The 21148-nt window shown below is 33.6% G+C and overlaps 1 long non-coding RNA gene across 7 annotated transcripts; it reads right to left on the minus strand.

Annotated features, from left to right (window-relative positions):
• Positions 1–6981: 6981 nt before the first annotated feature.
• LOC149780699 (uncharacterized) lies at positions 6982–21135 on the minus strand. Of its 7 annotated transcripts, none has more exons than XR_016415115.1 (4): positions 21076–21135; positions 14131–14290; positions 12753–12801; positions 6982–9313 (listed from the first exon to the last, which is right to left on the minus strand). It is a non-coding gene; the product is annotated as an uncharacterized LOC149780699 (long non-coding RNA). The 7 variants fall into 7 exon arrangements; XR_016415111.1 differs by lacking the exon at positions 21076–21135 and adding an exon at positions 20741–20844; XR_016415113.1 differs by lacking the exon at positions 21076–21135 and adding an exon at positions 20242–20683.
• Positions 21136–21148: the final 13 nt, after the last annotated feature.

Here is a 21148-nt window from a genome sequence, read left to right on the forward strand (position 1 = left end):
AAAATGGTTTCAAGGAATCAATTGACTGGTTCAAAACAGCAGATTCTTTGGGGGAAACCCTATCCTCCAGTCAGGGAAATTTGTTCTTGTGTAAAACAGCACTGTCTGCTTCCATTGCTTGTATCTACAAAACCTGTGGCTGCTTTCAGCCCTAATCAATACATGTCAGTAAATAGACAATGCACTGGTATTGTACATGCTGGTAAGAATGAATGACATTTGACCAAGTCATATCAGAGACTTATAAAATTGTACTAGCAGCTGCCACGCTTGACGCTTAGTATTAAGAGGTTAGTGTTAGGACTGATCGGCCTGGTGACAGGATAATGGGACTGGGTGGGGCATGATGCTACATATCTGCGGCATCAAGCCCCAGTGCTTGATATCACTACAAAATGTCACACTGCAGATATTATTGCGATATGACTGAAAAATTGTTAATGATGCGCTAAAAATCTAAAACACTTACACTTAATGTCTTTTTTTTCATTTATTTTCATGATTGTAACTGACACAACAGTTGTGGTATTAATCAACAAAAAACTTAATAGAGAGTCGGAAATCTTTTCATTTCTTTGATGTAATAGATTTGATAGCTGTTCCAGTTCAGAATATTTCCGTATATTGGACAGTTTGTTTTCCTTTTATTTATTATTGTCTTCCAGTACTAATTCTAGAGTGACTGCATGTCAGTTCCTACTGGACATGATGACATAGTTAATGGGTCTCACTGCTCGGCTCCTTAAACTGCAGGTAGTCTACACAGTATTAGGGTTTTTTTCCCTCTTTTCATCATGGTATATAGTAATTCTTTTGTTAATCCCAAACTTTTATTTACATTTCAATCACATCAATAAATGGGTCTTGATTTTGCTCTGTTATATGATGTCCACTTGAAATTGACCAGAGCTATTTCCCCTTCAAATACTAACCCACTGTTTCTTTTTCATGTTATCAGCTGTCATCTATTGTATCGGTTTTTAGTGAAATTCATCAAACGTCTTCATGAGATGAACATTTGTAAAACTTTATTTTCAATATTTGTATTTGAACCGCTCTATTGATGTTATCATTGTTGAAAATTATTAATGTTTTATAATTCTTTTATGTTGTTCTTGTGGTTGGGAATACATAATAAAAGTTTCAAACTTCTATTATTTGTTTTTCTCACCCATGCAACAGAAAAATATAGTTGTTTGCTAACCTTACTTTTCTTATCTCAGACCAGTCGTCTCAAGGTGTCCACGCGCTCAGAACTACTTTAAAAAAAAAGAAACCCTTGTTGTCTTCTGCTGTGCCTGACGTAATTCTTTTAAAATCAAACAACAACAAATATATAACAAATAACATAGTAACTTATGTCAATCCATCGTTGAGAACACACCGTACAAAACCATTTTGAGAGAGACAGAGATACACATGCATATGATGTCGAGCTTTTTGATATTATGCTAGTTTGTTCCACGCATTGCTCGGTACATTTTCAGGTCAGCGTCATTAAATGTAGCTAAAGCTACCTAACTAGTTTTAGATACTTCGTGTGAAAAATATACTGTTTGCAACAATTATGACGCTGACCTGAAAATTTACTGTGCTACAGATAGGACAAAATTCTCAATGCTGTGTGAAATGAACTATGACAGAAAACATTGATCTATGCACACAGACTATAGACCTATACACTTCATAGCCTCGCAACTCTCTTAACAACTACGGAAAACTTAGTAACAGACAGAAATGTGTTGTAAAACATGCTTTATTCTAATTTTGTTAAGCATATCCGTTGTGCCCCAGTTGAATCAAAAATAAATTTGCAATATTTAATGACAAATATTGCACTTACCTGTCAGAAGGAATCATTTATCCGTCGACACATCCATAAGCAAATTTCACTATAGGACTTGCTATATTTCCAAGACAGAAAAATAAATTTTCAAATAATCCGTGAACTTGAAAGTTTAGCACATGATTATCCGCTTGGGTCCGTATTTGGAGGGTGTTTTATACACGGGGGTAATTTTGCAATCAATATTAAGGACAACACAAGTATGTCACAAACAGTTTCACCACCTCCAAAGAAAAGAAGAGTTATGTACCATAGTGACATAGATTACTAATTACCCGTGAATAACCCAAGCATGAACACATGCTAAATGTTACTTTTCGTTATAATAATAGCCTCTACTGCTACAACAGAGGTGTGGGCCCAGTATCGTTCCATTATTTACAACGGAATTTTCTAAATCAGTTCTGATGAAAATGAAACATTCTCTTATAATAAATATTAGCTATTTCTTGTTAATTTCATACAACATCCATATGTTAAATGTAATAATACCTCAATACTATGCAACATTTTATGTTGTTATTATTTCTTGCGGGCTCACGCATAACTACTGTGTCCTTTGGATGACGCGGTCACGCCACAGTCCTCATAAACATGTTTGTACTAATGGACCGTATGTAAATATTTGCGCGTAAACTATATTGCAAAAGTGAGAAGTTCCTTTTTACTTTAAAGGAGATTACTGGGTGAGAAAAAAAAATCTACGTTGGGTTATGGACTGAGACAAGGACATCCCAATCAAGGGGTTACATTATATTGTCTTCCTCTCGGCAAGCCTCGTGGGGAGACAAATAATATAACCCCTTGGCTGGCATTTCCTTGTCTCGGTCTAAACCCCAACATAGATTATATATGTCTTTTTCTCACTCTGTCTCCATATGTATGTCTCGTGCTCTCTATATCTGTCTATTTTGCTCATTATCTCGTGCTCTGTCTCTCTTGTTCAATCCCTCTCTCCCTCTTGCTCTGTCCAACTTGCTTTTTCTGTCCATCTTCTCCCTGTATCACTTTGTCTCATGCTTTCTCTGCCTTTCTCTCGTTCTGTCTCGCTCGCTCTCACGCTCTCGCTTTCTGTCTCTCGTGCTCTGCGTCTCGCTCGCTCGTTCTCTGCACCTACAACATTGCATACGTGTAACTGGTGTGAACTAGTACTTGACGTGTCATCGATACCAGGGATAAAACTTAGTTCCATATGATTGACTATGATTACAGATTTACCTTTATCCAGCATAGGAAACCTCTTATGACAAAAGGGGCATATGTATCGTAGAACTCCAATGATCCGTCTGCCCGATACAGCACCAAACACTCATTTCACATTATGGGGGCGCTGTACAGACATACAGACGGACCATTTTTAATTAGGCCTCGCCAAGGCTGATCTAGCAAAGCAAACCACATGACAAAATCCCATGAGTTACCGAAATATTGATGTTACTTCATATATAACCCAAACTCTAAATGACAAAATCCATTTTCCTATCCAACCTCAGGACTGATTTTTATGAAGTAACTACCTATCCATCAGGCTCCATGAGACATATATCGTAGTGAAAACTGCATCCAGATCGTCCCATCCGTTCGTAGGCTATTAACTGAAAAATGTAACCCTAACCCTCACCTATGCTACATCTGTGGGAAATCACAGGAATCTGAATTTCTCCCAAACTACTAAAAACAATTTTTATGAACCAAGTACTGATCTTTCGGGCTTCATGAGACACGTATTGCTGTAAAAATGGCATTCGAATCGTAGTGTCTGTTCTTGCGTTATTACCAGAAGCACATAACCCTAACCCTAAACCCTAACCCTAAGTCACAAGAATCCGATTTTCTAACGAATGCATCGACCGGTTCTCACCAACGAGGTATTGTTGGGTTACTCTCATGAAGACGCATCTTTGGATATAAGTATCATAGAATTCCGACGATCCGTCCGCTACCTTAGTACCAAACACTCATTTTTTATTATGGGGTCATTGTAGGTCGCAGACAGGCGGACGAACCATCCTTATGTTTGTCTCACCAAGGCCGATCTAGCAAAGCAAACTGCATGTCACAATTTCATGGCGGTATCGAGATAATCAGAAAAAGTTCATGGGTAACCCTAATTCCTATCACAACATGACAACAACAAAAAATATTTGTTTTGCTCCAAAATCTCTCGACCGATTTTCATGAACCAAGTACCTGTCTATCGGGCTCCATAAGACACGTATTGCAGTGAAAAGACCATAAAAATCGCAGGGTCCATTCTTACGTATTACCATAAAACTGCAACACTAACCCTAACCTATGATAAACATAAGAGAAATCACAAGAATCCAGTTTTCTCCCAAAGCACTTGACCGATTTTCATGAAAGAAATACCTATATATTGGGCTCTATGACACACGTACTGCAGCAAAAAGCGCATCAGAATTGCCGGGTCCATTCGTACGTTATACCAGAAAACCGTAACCCTAACAATAACCTATATAAACATATGGGAAATCACAAGAATTCAATTTTCTCATAAACCACTCGACCGATTTTCATGAACGAAATACCTCTCTATCGGATTCCATGAGACAAGTATTTCAGTGAATACGGTATCCAAAATGGCACTATCTGTTCGGAAAACCGTAACCCTAACCCTGTCACAAGAACACAATTTTCTCAAAAATGCCTCAGCTGATTTTTATCAACGAGGTATCATTGGATTCGTCTCCTCAAGATGCATCTTTACATTATAAATTCTCTACTTGATTATTTCGATTCCAGTCTCTCTGCTTTTTCCCCAGTACATAGTAAAAAATAAATATGAAAAAGGTGCAAAATGCTCCTTATTTTGTCAAGGAATTCCTATCAGTGAGTACTTATTTTCTATGTGTAGCATCCTTGACAGGCTTCTGGTTATATCAAGGACTAAATAAAAAGTGACTTCTTTGTTACAGCATTTTTAATATGTCAAACCCTAAGTACATCGTTGAGTTCATCGTGCATACACACTTTCCAGACAATTGCACTCATCTCCTGTATTCATATCATCATTATTCCCAATGTTAGATTCAAATATATTGGAAAGCATCCTTTTGATTACCATGGCCCAATTTTCTGGAATAGTCTGCCTCTTCAACTTAATCATAATGTAACTGCAACACGATTCATGAAAGCTCACCTTTTCTGCAGTGAATCAACTTGAGCTATTTTTCACCTGTATTCTTTTCTTAAGCATTTTTGTCTCAGTATGTGGTATTTTCCATTGATACATTTATCCAGACTATACTAATACTTGGATTATTATTATTATTATGATATTAGCAGTAGTAGTAGTAGTAGTTGTACTTGTGTATTATACTTACCTTTCTGCTTTGCATTGTATGTGTCTTTTACATGTTACACTGTTATCTTATTTTGTGTATAATGTAATTTTTTGTGCTTATTTAACAAGATCTTAATGGAACTAATTGTCATCTTGTTTATGTTAAAAGTCTATTTAGATTAAAAGAGATTTTTATAACTGGAAGATGATTTATGTATCCTTTCAAAACCTCTTCTCTGCTTAACCACTCATTATTAGTACAATGGTAGCTCACCATTTAGTGTATTACGTGTTTTGAAGGAAAGATGAAGCCTTCTTCTTTAAGTCAATGCAAACACGGATGGGACTGAACTTTGGCCGCATGTGTCCCAGTTAAATATTAATGTTTTACACAGATGATGTAAGAAATATTAAAGAATCTGTCGTCCCCGAATCATGTGGACGTTTATGCGTTTATGGCAACTTTTTTCCATTAGATGTGTTACATCAAAACACACATGGAGTTGAACTTAAAATTCAGGATATATATAGATATAGTAAAGCCGAACTTGAGTGTTACACAAAAACATGGCATTAGTTCTATGAAACATTTAGTTTGTTGAATAAATCGTCAAGCCTCTTTCACTTAACAAATAACCACAATTATTTGTTCTTTTTGACTGACATTAATGTCATTCACTTAGTCAACAAATAATATTTTCTCAATATTAAGTCGGTTAGCATGTTGATTGCCTTCATGTTTGAGTCATTTTCCTGTTCTCACCATGAAAGTAAGACAGCATATATACATTGTATGAAGCTGCTGATATAGACAACATATTTTCCTCAATACAGGACCTGCACTTGGGAGAATTAGACAGTTAAGGTTTTGTAGTTTCAACTTGGGGGTTGTGGTTGGGAAAGGAGTGTGCTGTTCTTTTAGCCATTTCTACATTTGTAACTTCTGAAGTGGAGAGGAAAACACAAATGCAGTTATTGTCGTTGAATTTAGCATGGGAATTTTGCTTATAGTCATGCATGCAGACTACCAATCCAACATAATACAAGAAATTATTTTGTCAAAAGACTTTCTATGAAGTGCCAGTTGGGGTGGGGTGGGGAATAGAAACAATAATGGTAGAATGATATGCGAGAAGGTCAAGAAATCAGATGAGGATCTCACTCCAATAATACAGAACCCTTTACTTACAATAATTTCTATGATACAAATGTAGGAATTGAATACTGATGGAATATAGTTACAGTTACCTGGGTTTCTGTGAGTTATTAGGGTTTCTGTAGCTTTATGGGCTTTACGTGTTGGTAATATTAATGAGAGTGTATAAACCCAGAGCTTGTATGGTGACGTCTTCAAGCAATCAGCCACCAGGGGCCTGTTTATAGTGGTGTCAAGCACTGGGGCATCACAATCACATTATCCTGACACTGGGCAACCAGAGCACCAGAGTAGTCTGAGAAAATAGTAGTCTTGTAATACACACACACACACACACACACCTCCTGAAATGGAAAATAATTTAACGAAAGTAAATTATTTTGCCTTAATTATCATTTCCCATTAGTAATTTTATTTCTTGGCCTGTGTACTATAGTGACTAATACTTATTTTAATTTTGATGATAAAAATACATTTGATAATTGTGAGAAGGTAATTGTGAGAAGATAGTAGATATACATTCTAGAATGGAAACAGATAATTCAAAGAAAATAATTTCTTTTGATTCAATTATTGCCCTATCTGAAGAAACATATTGTGGATGCTTAGAATTATGACAATGTGTGGCCTATAAGTATGGTCATATGAACAAGCAAGTAATAAAGAAATATCGTATGATGTTAAATGTTTTATTAATTTTTTTATTTCTCACAGAAACAATAAAGACCACAACATCTGAATACAAAATGAATTTGAAATCATGCAATTAAAAAGATTTCAAATATAACTAAGACAGACATTGCTATTTGCTATTTTTTCATTTCTTCCCTTAATACTTATTACAAGACCTCTTAACATGTGAAACAAGTCTTTATTTAAATGCAAAAGCTCAAGCACCAAAAATGCAACTTCTTAGTATATAAATTTTAATTATGGTTACAATGAAATTAATGGTGTTTACAAATCACAATATAACTCATAGCCTCGTCAGAGGCTGTCCAGGTGTGTAAATTATTGAATAAGATTTGGAACACAATGGGGGTCAATGCAGGTGAAGACTGGTAAAAAGTTTTTGAAAATTAAGACATCTTTTATGTACAGCATCTTATCTACTTGAAAACATTATTAAAGCATAAACTGAATGAAATGGTAGCAAATTATGAAGAACACAGTACAACTTGCCATTCATATAGATCACTGTTGTAGACCTAAAGGACAGATATGGTATGCATTTGTAGGCTGGGAAAAAGCCTTTCATAGTGTCCAGGGAAGCCATATAATGGTGGCTATGACAAAAAGCCAATTCTAAATATTTCTAATCATAAAATTGGAGTACAGCTTCTGCATTTATTGGGTATAAATATTGTACGCCAAATTCCTCAATTATTCATTTGCAAACACTCACTGTAACTTTCACTGCATCACTGTGCAGAGATTTAAAGTCTATAAAGCAATTAAAAGCCAAATACTGTATACTTACTGAAAAGAAAATTTACACTTACAATGAATGTACCTCAATAATTTTAATCTGCACAAGTTTTTTGTTTGCAGAGGTACATTGTACCATTATTAAAAAAGTTCAGTCGAAACACTTACGTATACTGTACTCTTACATTAAAGAACTGTACAATATGCGATTGCAAATGGCCTGCAGTCATGATTAGAAAATCTCAATGAAATTGTCTGGACTGAATACAGAAAATATATACATTTCAAAACATGTTAAACTAGGTAAGTATATTATGAAACAACAGTGTATATGTTTTATACACAACTGATTTTTGTTACCAAAAGAACAATTTTTCTGGGAAATTCATCAGACTAAATTTTCACCATGAAATGCTGGTCATTTGGATGTCATTTTTTTATAAACTCAATAAATGAAATTTATGGTATCCAAAAGTGGTTTACTGTTGCAAAGGCAACATTCTATCATGCATGTACATATTGTTCACTTTGTTACTTGACAGGAGGAACACGTCCACTACCCACCGTTTCGTGCCCATAGGCAACTACTTTCTACCCAGATAGCCACCAAAATATTTTATGTGAATACTCTTTGGACAACAATTATTGCCCATGGTTTGATGCCTGTTCATGTTTCATACATTTATGAACATATATACATATTTAGTGCTTTAAGCCAATTACTGACACAAGTACAAGATATAAAGCATGTACATATAATAATCTAATTATTTAAATAATGGAGCTCCCCCCCAGATTCTTTCAAATTTAGCTTATTCACTATATGTTCCATATTTGTAAGCTTTGCTTTTAGGGCTGTTCCATTTAAACATACATAGTACCCACGGAAGGCAGTTTAAAACAAAATATATGTACATTGATTTCACGGATATCATATTAAAATGATAAGAAAATTCTAAACTGCATCAATGGGTGAGTATCCCACTTTGAAAGTGCCTTTCTGGGTCCCATGTATGTTTTAATGGAATAGTTGTTAATCTGGCTGCCATCATTTAAGTTTAATCAGCAATCAAAAGCAATCTGTAATATGTTTTTATATTTCCTTTACTTTCTTTACCAAGCTGAAATAATGAGCAACATTTTAACCATTATTCAATAACACAATCATGTAAAATACAGTTGGAGCAGATGCCTTTGCTAAACAAGAAAGGTAAACAATAATGAAAAATGGAGCTCTATTAATTGCTCTTGCAAAAGAACAACATTATAACATAAGTAAACCAGTACTGCTTTGTGAAGAGTGAAATCATGGGAACAACAGAAAGTGTGGTCAGAAATGTACATCCCTTTCAGTATTACTGTATAGTGAATTAGCAATACAAATAACATGTTTAGTACTAATAATTGGTGATTCTTGGAAATCTGTGCTGTTGAAGACTTTAGAATTCTGCTTGTGCTCTGACAGACAAAGTAGAGGTCACATTCTTGGTGTAAATCTGCAATCTGTAGCAGGTAAATGGATTTCAGTGGAGCATAACTTTGTTCCTCTCAATCATGAGAATGACATTCAGCACTGGATCTGAAAGATAAACCTACAATATTTAATGACAAATAATGCACTTACCAGCCAGAAGAAATCGTTAATCCATAAGCAAATTTACTGTATCACTTGCCATATTTCCAAGACAAGAATAAATTTTCAAAGAATCCATGAACTTGAAAGTTTTGGAGGGTCTTTTATACATGGGGGTAATTTTACAATCAATACTAAGGACAACACGTCACAAAAGTTTCACCTCCTCCAAAGAAAAGAAGAGTTATATACGATAGTGATACAGATCTCTAATTACCCATGAATAAAGCAAGATGTTACTCTTCGATTCAGCTTGTGCTAAGTATAACTACAGTAGAGCTGAGTAGCCAGTATTGTTTCATTATTTACAATATAACTTTTCAAAATTGAAACTGATGAAAATGAAAGTTTCTTGTAATAAATATTAATTATTTATTGTCAATTTCACATAACATCCACATAAACTGTACTTTGGATGCAATGGTCACACCTCACCCCTCATAAACATATTTGTATTAATGAGCCACATGTAAACATTTGCACATGAACTATTACACTAATGAAGAGTTCTTTTTAAAGGAAAATATTGGGTGAGAAAAATAATCTACATTGGGGTTTGGACCGAGACAAGGAAATCCCAGTTGCGGGGTTACATTATATGTCTCCCCACTCGGCAAGCCTTATGGGGAAACAAATAATGTAACCCCTGGACTGGGATTTACTTGTCACAGTTAAAACCATAACATATATTTTATATCTATTTCCCAGAAAAGATGAATGGATGGGTGAAAATAATGTGAACGAAGTAAGAATGATTTTATTTAACAAACAGAAAACGAATTTCTATTTTCTGAATTTCTATGAAGGAATGAATCGATTTAAAAGATTTTTTTTCCAAATCATTCCAGAACAGTTTTCTTTTTAAAAATATCATAATAAATGGAAAAAGTTATGCCAATTAACATTTCAGATGAAAAGTTACTATTAGGAATTTTGTATGTTAACAGATTTTAGTGTGGATTTCATCAAGAAAAGGAAAAACATTTTTTCTGCAGTATAATTGCAGCAAATTTTTTCTTCACTTTTGGAAACATTTTGGTGAAATTTTTAACAGTTATAGAGCTTAGTGAACTGCATCAAAGTGTGTTGAAAAATCAATTTTATGCTGCCAAATAATAATATAAAGATCATGAAATAAATATGTCACTCTTTAAATGACTAGCAAACAATTCATACAGTGACAATAGTATTGATATTTGTATGTAACAGCATGGAAGCATTATGGCAATTTCACTTACATTTAGCTATGCAACTCAATCAAAAGTTTGTTATTCATAAAGTTATATATACCGTTTATGTTGAGACAACACAACTCAATTCTGAATGTATATTTTTGTGCACTGTATGTTCTGGGACACATAGTTTCTTTTCCAGTCTTAAGTTGTGAGCACATTTTAAATCATTTGAAAATTACATGTCGAAAAATGCACTCCAACTTAAATTTATATTTTAAAAAATATAAAACTGCGTACTTTTCTTAAATCCATTGCAGCATCATCTCATTAACCCAACCCTTCTCCTGCACATATATGATCCATTCTTTCAGTGCATGAATATCTTTCTAGCTTTGTCATACAGTGAAAATTTATAGTTGGAGGCAACACTTCTCCTTAAGCAGAAACTGCATGGACTAAAGTCATTTTATTTAAGATCTGCACCAGTCATGCTAATTCTCACACTTTCAACCACCATGTTATTGACAGTCCATCTAGGAATGAGATCAAAGCACACTGGAATTTCATCCATGTTAATGATCTTATTATCTGCAATATCATCTTCTCTTCTGGCCTTCACAAATTCATCAAATGATTTTATTTTCTCAAATCATCTAAGTGACCCTGGATCATTGATGTCCATGCACGAAGTACTATATTATGTCACTTTAAAAATTGTTTCATTTCTTTATTGTATTTCCAAAATTCCTGTGAATACTGGTCAAATGGAAGCAAAGTAGTTTCCCTATGTGCGCTGAATGTGTGTGTGTATATATATATATATATATATATATATATATATATATATATATATATATATGTATATATATATATATATATATATAAAATCAGCACACTTAAAAGAATCCAAAGTCGGCTTGCTTTGAAGAAAAAAAAACCTTTTTATTGATATCCTTTAAAATATGATCGGCTTAAAAGTATCCAAAGTCGGTTTCCAAGGTCAGCTTGCTTTGCAATAAAAAATAATCCTTGTCTTTAATATCCTGTTGGCAAAGTGACAAATAAAGATTTTAGTTGCAAGATACTGTCATATAATTGAACTGTATGTAATACAATCTTGGATATTTTGCACATAACACTGCGTCATGTGTGAATGGCACACTCTTTCAAGCAATCATTTCACTTTTTCACTCTCACTTGTGATTTTGATGGATCCAGTTTTCAATCAGATAACACATTCAAACCTCTGAGCACAACCAAACACGATTTGTTTCTCTATGTTCATGTCAGTAAACATTGTGTCTTGTGTAATCTGATGCAAGTGAAACATACTACAGTATATATGTCTACGCTACATATATGGACTTTGTGGATACATTTTCATTAATGCTCATGATGGAAAAAAGAGAGGAATAAGTGATACCAATACAATGTTAACTTATTTCATTTTATTATCAAATAAGCATTTTGTTTATCAATTTGAATGCAGCATGGGGGTACAAATTAAACACAAATTTATTTCACTTTTTAAGTCTTGGAACATATGACCTAGTTGTAAAAAAGTTTCACCATAAGTTCATATACAGGAAATAATTATTTTATTGGGTCCAATATATACAGTTATTATTAAAAGTCAAGTAGCACTAATTTATAGCAATACTGATAAACAACGAAGCCTCTGCAATAATAATAATGTAAATGTTCAAAATAGATCATCCATTTATTAGAACCACCCCAATTTTCTCTCTAAAATGCTGTGAAATGTAGTAGATTTTTCAAATGTTAGTTTAATTTTTTGATTATATAATACTAAGACAAAAAGTATCCCATAAATATATACCTTGTAATGAAGCAACATTGAACACTGATAAACTGAACTAATTTTTTTCAGCAGTTTAAACTATAAAAATTGATGTAATAAAAGTAAACTAAAATCAAAGTGCTGTCAACAATGCTCCTTACACTGCTATGAGACAAATGATGCCTCTAACTTGCATAATATAAATTCAGGCCAAAACTTGCTTTAACTGCATTCAAATACATGAAATTGGAGTGTTATCCATACAACTGAACCTGAATGATTGCAGAAAAAGTGCAGTATCCAGTATGTTCAAGAAACAAAAATCTTAACATCCAAATCAACATTCGTCATTCTGATTAGCTTACCCAAAAAACTGAATGTAATCTGCTATCGCAGCATTTCACTTTACCTTTGATGCTGTAATCCTTCCGAAATTGCCCACTGCCTTTATTGGATCACTGAACAAATGAAAGAAAAAGAAACATTTCGCATTAGATGTCTGAACACCTTGCATACCATTGGTGGAAACAAAAATGCATCAAAACATACCCATCTTACATAATTTATTTCACCAACATAAAGCAAAGGTCACATTTAATTGCATAAAGAGGTACCAAGCCTATTTGTAACTATCAGAAAATTTAGGTGATTAATATTTACATCTCAGTTAACATTAAGTCAGTACTCAGAATTTAGTCCCTACCTTTCTTAACAAATACCCCCCTCCTGCTGGCCCAATAGTGTACTCATATTGTTTGTTTACTGATTGGAAAGTATTTTAGTTACCCTTTGTAACAGTGTCACTTTGGTACAGTTGTCTGTAACTTAGAAGCTGTGCACAGTCAGAGACAAATCATCTTTTTGAATCAAAACTGTGTTGCTACATGAACTTTTATCACAGTATTTTGTGCTTTGATTTCATTTGGGACTTATTACAATATTATTTCTAAGCTTTTTGGACACAGGACGAAAGAGTTCTTTGTCTCTGGCAATTGTAATATTCCTTGGTAGACTGTAATCTTTTAGGATACATCATACTAAGTTTTTTTCTCAGTAAAGTGCCTGTGAACTAACTCTCTCTCTTTCTCTCCCTGTACTTATTACCTACAATGAAAAATTGCTTTCACTCCGAACTTTAGGTAAAAGTTTGCTCTACTTGTGATACAGAGGCTATCAACAAACAAGAACAGCAGTAATTAAAAGCAACAGTAGTTTATAAACATTCAAACTCATCTGCATACCCAGAATGTAAAGCTCAATATTAAATGATACTAAATCATCACTACGAATACTCCCCCCCCCAATGAAGATTAAAATTAATACTGCACATAATAATACAATATGTGTGCAATAACTTATATTTACATGCAAACAATTCAAAGTGAAATATCTAAGACATAATGGAATTAATGTGTTTAATCCAGAAATGCAGCATGTGATACCTTTAGTGTTTGTAGGAAAAATTAATAATTGTTGCTCATAGAAGGTTAAATGATTTAGTGTATTGGAGTAATCACAAAAATATTGCAAATTTTCATGTTAATGTTAAAAATAATACATAATTCAAAATGCCGATCCATAGCTTAAGGAAAATGTACCATTTTTTATGACAAATTAAAATGTTCCCACTCTAATACAAAATAAATAATATTTCCCCTTATACACATTAATGTATAGCATATATGTTATGAGATGTGGCAGACAACGTTAGATAGTTTTTTCTGTCTCATGCAGAATATGGGATAGTCAGTCACACCCATACTTCTAGTTGCAAATGGAAAATATACCTTTGCAGCATCGCATTTTTCAGCTTGTCCTTAGCCGCTGACTCATCTATGCACCTTTATCAGAGGAATGGTCATGTTAACATCTTTTTGACTATCAGGTAACAAGGCCCATTTGTAAAAGTCCATATAATTACCAAAATCAGCCAAAATCTACACTAATCTGCAAACAAAGTTAACAAAAAGAAGAGAAAATAGTTATAATGTAGAATGATATTTCATGCACAAATGAACTAATGACATTATGGTCAGCTGTTAAAACATTTAATCGATCCAATAACTTTACCCAAGAACAGTTACACTGGCAATAATAATATTCTGATAATGATGTTGGGGTTGTCCATAAAGCACATATGCAAACAATTGGTGATTTTTTACCCCCTTTCCCATTACTCATTGCAAAGCATACATTTTTGTATCCCACCCTTGTGTATGTACACTGCTGAGTCACCACCCCCTTTCCAAGAATAGCTGGGACAATTAAATTTTACAAGATGAAGTTATTAGTACAGTCATTAAAAATAAGCAGAGGTTTAAATTAATACCATGTAAAACAAACTTTGAAAATGAAAGTAGGAAAGTATTAACATCAACTATAATAGTGATACATAGCTTGAATTTTACAGAAATCGTAACCAATGCTTTCCTAAGGCAAATGTAAATATTTATCTCTAATAATAGTTTTAAACAAGTGACAGCAGCTAATATTTATTTGACCTTAACTTTAATAGTCAAATATCAGCCAGTGACTAAAATTTTGATATCAACAGTGGAAAATTGGAATATAATCAACCTTATCATCATTTGGAATGACTGGACCTCAAATTTTTATCATCAGCTTCAATATCATCCAAATCAGGAAAAATAACAGTTCTTTTCTCGGGTGACAATTTTTGTAAGGTGTGTGCGATCATGTGACATTTCATGTTGGCCTAGGTAGAGTAATAAATTTAAGACATGCTTCTGAATCTCACTCTTATAAAAGTAAAGGATAATAGGTGTCAAAAAGGCAATCCATGTGTCTATCCAAATACAATACTGTCCCAGTCTGGTAAAGTATGGCTTCACAAATTTGCATGAGGCACCAGGGTCTGGAATGCATAATCTGTCGGAATCATGAGATAAAATAACTGGTCATGTCAGAAAATGAAGAGGAAAATATGTCTTCCACAAAGTGCACCATTGGCAATAAAACTACAACATATCACACTTCATAATTTTAAGCAGATATTGGCTCTGCCTGACATGGCATACCAGCCACTTTGCATCTAACTCATCTGCTAGTTATGTTTCTGACTTGTCTACTCTTCATAAACATCACAGTTATCAAGGAATATTGACCCCTACCGCTGCAGAACATACTTAGCAGTCACACTGCCACATACACAGGCTAATGCTTTTTGAATTTTTTCAACACCCCCAACCTCCACTCAATGAATACATACTTTATGCATGACCTATTAATGTCACAGAAAAAATAAAGCGACTAATCATGTCATTATCACAAGATTTACCAGTACATACATTATTATATATTATACTGGTGACGCTCTGGTGACCTAGTGATTAGAGCGTCCGCCTCGGATGTGGAAAGTCGTGGGTTCAAACCCCGACTGAGTCATACCAAAGACTTCAAAAAATGGTACTAACAGCAGCCTCGCCAGGCGCTCAACATTAAGAGGTTAGTGTTAGGACTGGTTAGCCTGGTATCAGGATAATGTGACTTGGTGGGAGATGATGCTACATGTCTGGGGAATGATGCACCAGTGCTAGACATCATTATAAACTGCCACTGCAGACATCTTTGCGATATGACTTAAAAATTGTTAAAGCTATGTTAAAAATCTAAAACACATACTATAATATACAGGCAAATGTACATTTATATGGACTTGTTATTCGTAAAACTCGAACAGTACTGATTGTTATTGTCACCAGATATAGATGAGCACTGATAAAGTTATCATTCAACTTAATGCATCCGCTGAACAGACTTCTGATGAGAATGATCAGCTGACTGTAAAATATCAATACGACTACCATCAAGGTTGTAAAATGTTTGTTTTAGGAGATTTTTTGATGGATTTTGGTACATATAGGATATGGGCAGATTTGGACCAGTATATAGACCCTGCAAAGTGTTTACAACTACTACTGTAACACACAGTTGAGTAATGTAGATGTATAATGTATTTTTTTATTATTTACCATTTAAGCCGATCAAAAAGGGTCTTAAAACTTGTGTAGTTATTTCACAGAATTTATGAGAGTCAGTCAATTGTTTTTTATTTAAAATGATTCAAAATTTGAATTATTTCTTTCATTTTATTTTGATTTTCTGTTCACTACTATCATGAGTGCTATGATATTTCAGGTCATGAAGTCTGCAATCAGCAAATAAGTTAATAAAAACAATGACCCTCAAGATATAATTTAAGTCTGGTTGTTGTTGTTTGTATTAAAATGAGTTTATTTTCCACTATAAATCAGATAACTGTGGGAAACAAACAATAAACAGATGTTATGTACAGTCCTAGTTATGAAAGGGGAGTTACTAAGATATCACATATATATGGATGCTAATTATATGGCACTCATTATGCCACCTGTGCCATACAGCAACATAAACTTATAAGAAAGAATTAAAGAAATGCATTTGCAAATAACCACCCATAATGATTGGAGATGCTCTGGGATTGTTGCTGAGAACGAACATTCAACATGAGCATGAAAGTACATATCAACCTAAGACTGTTTGAACAACAACCGGTGTTCCAATGAAAAGTAATAAATCGTGTACAATGCAGCTTTCAAGTCAACACCTGTTAACTGCGAAAGCCACCAAAATACGACATTAACATGCTTCACATTTTGACTCTTATATACTACCACAGATTCGATCTACTAGTCCTTGACCATCACAGTAATCAAGTGATCTAACTCTTGTATAACATCACTGGACATTATCAGACAACAAACTGGCTAAACAATTTGTTACAGTGATAGCAATTTTAAGAAGATTTTGATTCTATCTAAAAACATAGGTTATGGATATTATTTAGAAACAATAATATTCATGGATTTATTTATAAAATATGTACTTGTCAGCAATCCTGACATTTTCCCAAAATAAACTGGTGATGCAGAACTAGTAACCTAGGCTATGGTCACGTAGTATATATAAGTACATGATATGTAGTGCAATAGATGAAATAAATACCAACCGAAAAGTTCAAATATCGAGATACCAATGAACCAATATCATCGGAAGCTAGGCCACACCATATTGGTTTTTCCACAGGGGCTCGTATCGCTGCTTACAACTGACCTGTCATACGTATACTATTAGTCAGAATTTCCTCTGACCCTTGTCACCCCATTTTTGATATTTTGATATTTATGTTGGGGTGTAGGGACCCTACTCCCCAATATAACTGTCCAAATATCAAAAATGGGGTGGCAATGGTTAGAGGAAATTCGGACCAATGTACTATATAATAACTACTATATAGCACATGTATGACAGGTCAATTGTAAGTAATGATACGAGCCCCAGCAGGTTTTTCAATGACTTTTTTTTTTTATACCAGTCCTCGAAAACTAATAACAGTAATAAACTTAACGTGCATTAATAAGAAAGAAATGTAATTGCTAGTACCTAAATAAAATGTAACTTATATCTTAGTAACGGTGTCAGTATAGATACTATTACGAGTACTGCCGTGCAGATAAAATAATGCGATCTTATTACTAAACCACAAAAACTGATAACGGTAATAAATGGGTATGAGGCGTATAATGATGTATCGTTTAATTTCAATTCTAATTTAAAAACGTGTCTATAAAAAAAATATAAACATACAAAGAATTCATAGATAAGGTTATAATAATATATAATAATTATAATAAAACTACTAGCGAAATAACCTTGCAATTCAACCAATCCATGAAAACTGATAACGCCACCAATGGCGGTCTAATTTCAAATAGTACTTTAAAAATTGTAACATTAAACAAAATAAAATGTAATAATCAGCACTGAAATGAAACCTACAATGGAATTATTAGTAACGGTTAAAGTATATACACTACCGGTCTGATAACATAATACTAAATTTCTAGAAGCACAAGTCTCAATGTCAACGTCATTTTTAAAAAACCACAATGTTCAATGAAAACAAAAGTTTCAACCAAATTCATTTGCATATTTGCATAAATGAATATTTAATGACTGGCAGAATTTCTCCATTATCCCAAGTGATTATATTCAGTAATAATAATAATAATAATAATAATGAGGACTTTGTATAGCGCCTAATCTTTAGAAGCTCTAAGCGCTTTACAACATTAGACAACAACTATAAGATAAAAAACATATAATGATAAGATCACAAAAACAAACACCATGAAATTAGAAAATATTAAAAAAACATGCTGAGAATATTTAAAGTAGGAAACATTATTAGGTCTTTAAGTTTGTTCTTGCAGTCGAAATAAGCGAGTTTTGAGAGCACTCTTGAATGTGATCACTGTGTCTTTGTGTCTAAGTTCAGTGGGCAATTCATTCCGCATTTAATTAATCCAATCCTAACTAATCTCATATGTTTTAATTAATTAATTAATTAATTAATTAATTAATTAAATAATAACAATAATAACATAATTTCATTAAAAATATATAATTTATACTACAAATACATTAAGGGTATTTATTCATAACAAGTGATTTTAATTATTTATTTCCTAATTGATCCTACTTGTCCTGACATCAAAAGCAAACAAATTCAATTAAAGTGGATTAAAAAGAGGAATAATTGTTTCATGTTCAAAGCATGATAATTTTATTTATAAACAAGTGATAATAAAGATTATACAAATGTCTTCACTCACCTTAATTAGACATGTTACATGTTTGCACCTTTTGAAATTCCCATGTTGTTTCTTCATGCAACCTTTTAATTACAGTAACCTCATCATGTACAAAATGATCAATATTGTTTTAGGACTTGTTAATGAGTACTGCAGTGTTAATACTTACTCTTTCATTATCACTGAATGTTATCTTGTGAGACAAATCGCAAACCAGTAAGTCAACTTATTTTATTTCAGTCTACAATTTTAAAATTGTGCATGTTTAAATGAATGTAAATATTTAATTTCAAGCTGATTGTAAATAATTTTAAATTTGATTTTTGAATATAGCTTATTTAAAGTCAGCATTCTTGATATATGTCAGCATATTAATTATTAATGTCATTTAATTATTTTAGTTTACTAATTAAATTTAAAGAAAGAAAGTGATATCATGATACATAGTGATACTGATGTAAGGTTACAAGAAAAAAAGTAATGTTAAGTGGTAATTCAATATATGTTTCTTGTTGTATCGTGTTTGGATAGTTGCAAATAATTGTTTACTCATTGTTACAAATGCATTCTTCTTATTATTATTCTTCCGTTTACTTAGTACGTTCGCTGGTGCATTATGTATATTAGTTATCTCAAAAGAAGCTCCTTATCTATGCAGATTACTAAGCTAGAATGATCGGTCCCTCAGCCAATACGAGAACACGCGAGACAAATCCAGCTAAGGCTGATCGCTCGAGGCTGATCGCCAGAAATGAATTGCTATTATACCTCTCTTATCTATGCATATTACTAAGCTAGAATGATCGGTCCCTCAGCCAATACGAGAACTCGTGAGGCAAATCTAGCTAAGGCTGATCGCTCGAGGCTGATCGCCAGAAATGAGTTGCTATTATACCTCATTTAGGTGGCACTCACCGCATTCGTTTCTTGCATAGTGTTAGAATTTTAAAAAAAAAAAAATTTCCCCGGGTGTCCTCACTGTTTATTTAATTATGACTTGTACATCTTAGGTATAATTAAAAGAACCTTTAAGTCCCTTTATATTGTTTTATGATTGATCGATGTAATATGGGTTGTTGAATATACAGCTTAGCCTTACTTCAAATGTGCATTTTTCAAAAAGACTGCTAGCTCCCCTTGGTCATTTTCACTTCCTGGATTTTAAATTGTTTTAAAAAAAGAGCCGGGGCCCCGAGTGGCCGAGTGGTCTAAAGCGCTCACCGTTCCGGATCACTACCATCTCACCTCTGTCTGCGTGGGTTCGAGTCCAAGGCTCGGCTAGCGTGGGTACGTGGGAAAGCCTGCCAGTAGCTTCTTGTGGGTCGGTGGTTCTTCCCTGGATTTTCCAGGGTTCTTCCTCCACCAGTTATACTGGCCGCCATGTATAGCCCATCTTGTGCTGAAAAATGGCGTTAAACAACAACAACAAAAAAAGAGCCGATAACTTTTTTTATACAGTTTATATATTTGGTAATTCATTCATTGCACTCTCAGAAGCTGTTATTGCCTAGTCTGGCAAAATTAATTTTCCCTATTTTAATAACTGCTAAATATAGTGTACTTCATACTAATTCAGACTGATTTTTTTTTAGCACAAGGGAGCAGTCATTTTAGTTAGCCATGTGATTAGATCATGTACAATTTCCACAAATCGAGTGAAAATTTTAGCCACAATACATGAAAGTAACATAGAGGTATATCAACATTTGCTCCACTGTGCATGCTGCAAATGCAAACAACTTACCTTACATCCACCACTTTCTCAGAAGTTCATAATATTGGTAGATAGCCCCTTACTAAACAATAATTGACCGAAACGAACAAACTTTTTTATTAAGTCTGGTTCCCTGACACTCTCCACTTCATTACTCTTCTTAGTAAAGACAAAATGGAGGGAAAAGTGTTCTGGGAACCAGACTAACATTTTCCCTCATTCGTAGTCCCACAGTTAATCCTACATTCAATCTGATCCAAGAAGTAGCTCAAAAAAATATTTTAGGTTTCTTTTATTGGAGATAAATTTCCGGTATATTCTAAAACTGATGTTTTGTTTTTCTGTAAACTACTGTGCCGTCATACATTTTAGACATATTTCTTTCCGCATACGCAACAGAGGCTATTTCGACTGCTTGCATTCCGGCATTCGGAAGAT

Source organism: Sinohyriopsis cumingii, chromosome 16 (genome assembly GCF_028554795.1).
Source record: "Sinohyriopsis cumingii isolate HCF-2022 chromosome 16, ASM2855479v2, whole genome shotgun sequence".
NCBI classification, from domain to species: domain Eukaryota; kingdom Metazoa; phylum Mollusca; class Bivalvia; order Unionida; family Unionidae; genus Sinohyriopsis; species Sinohyriopsis cumingii.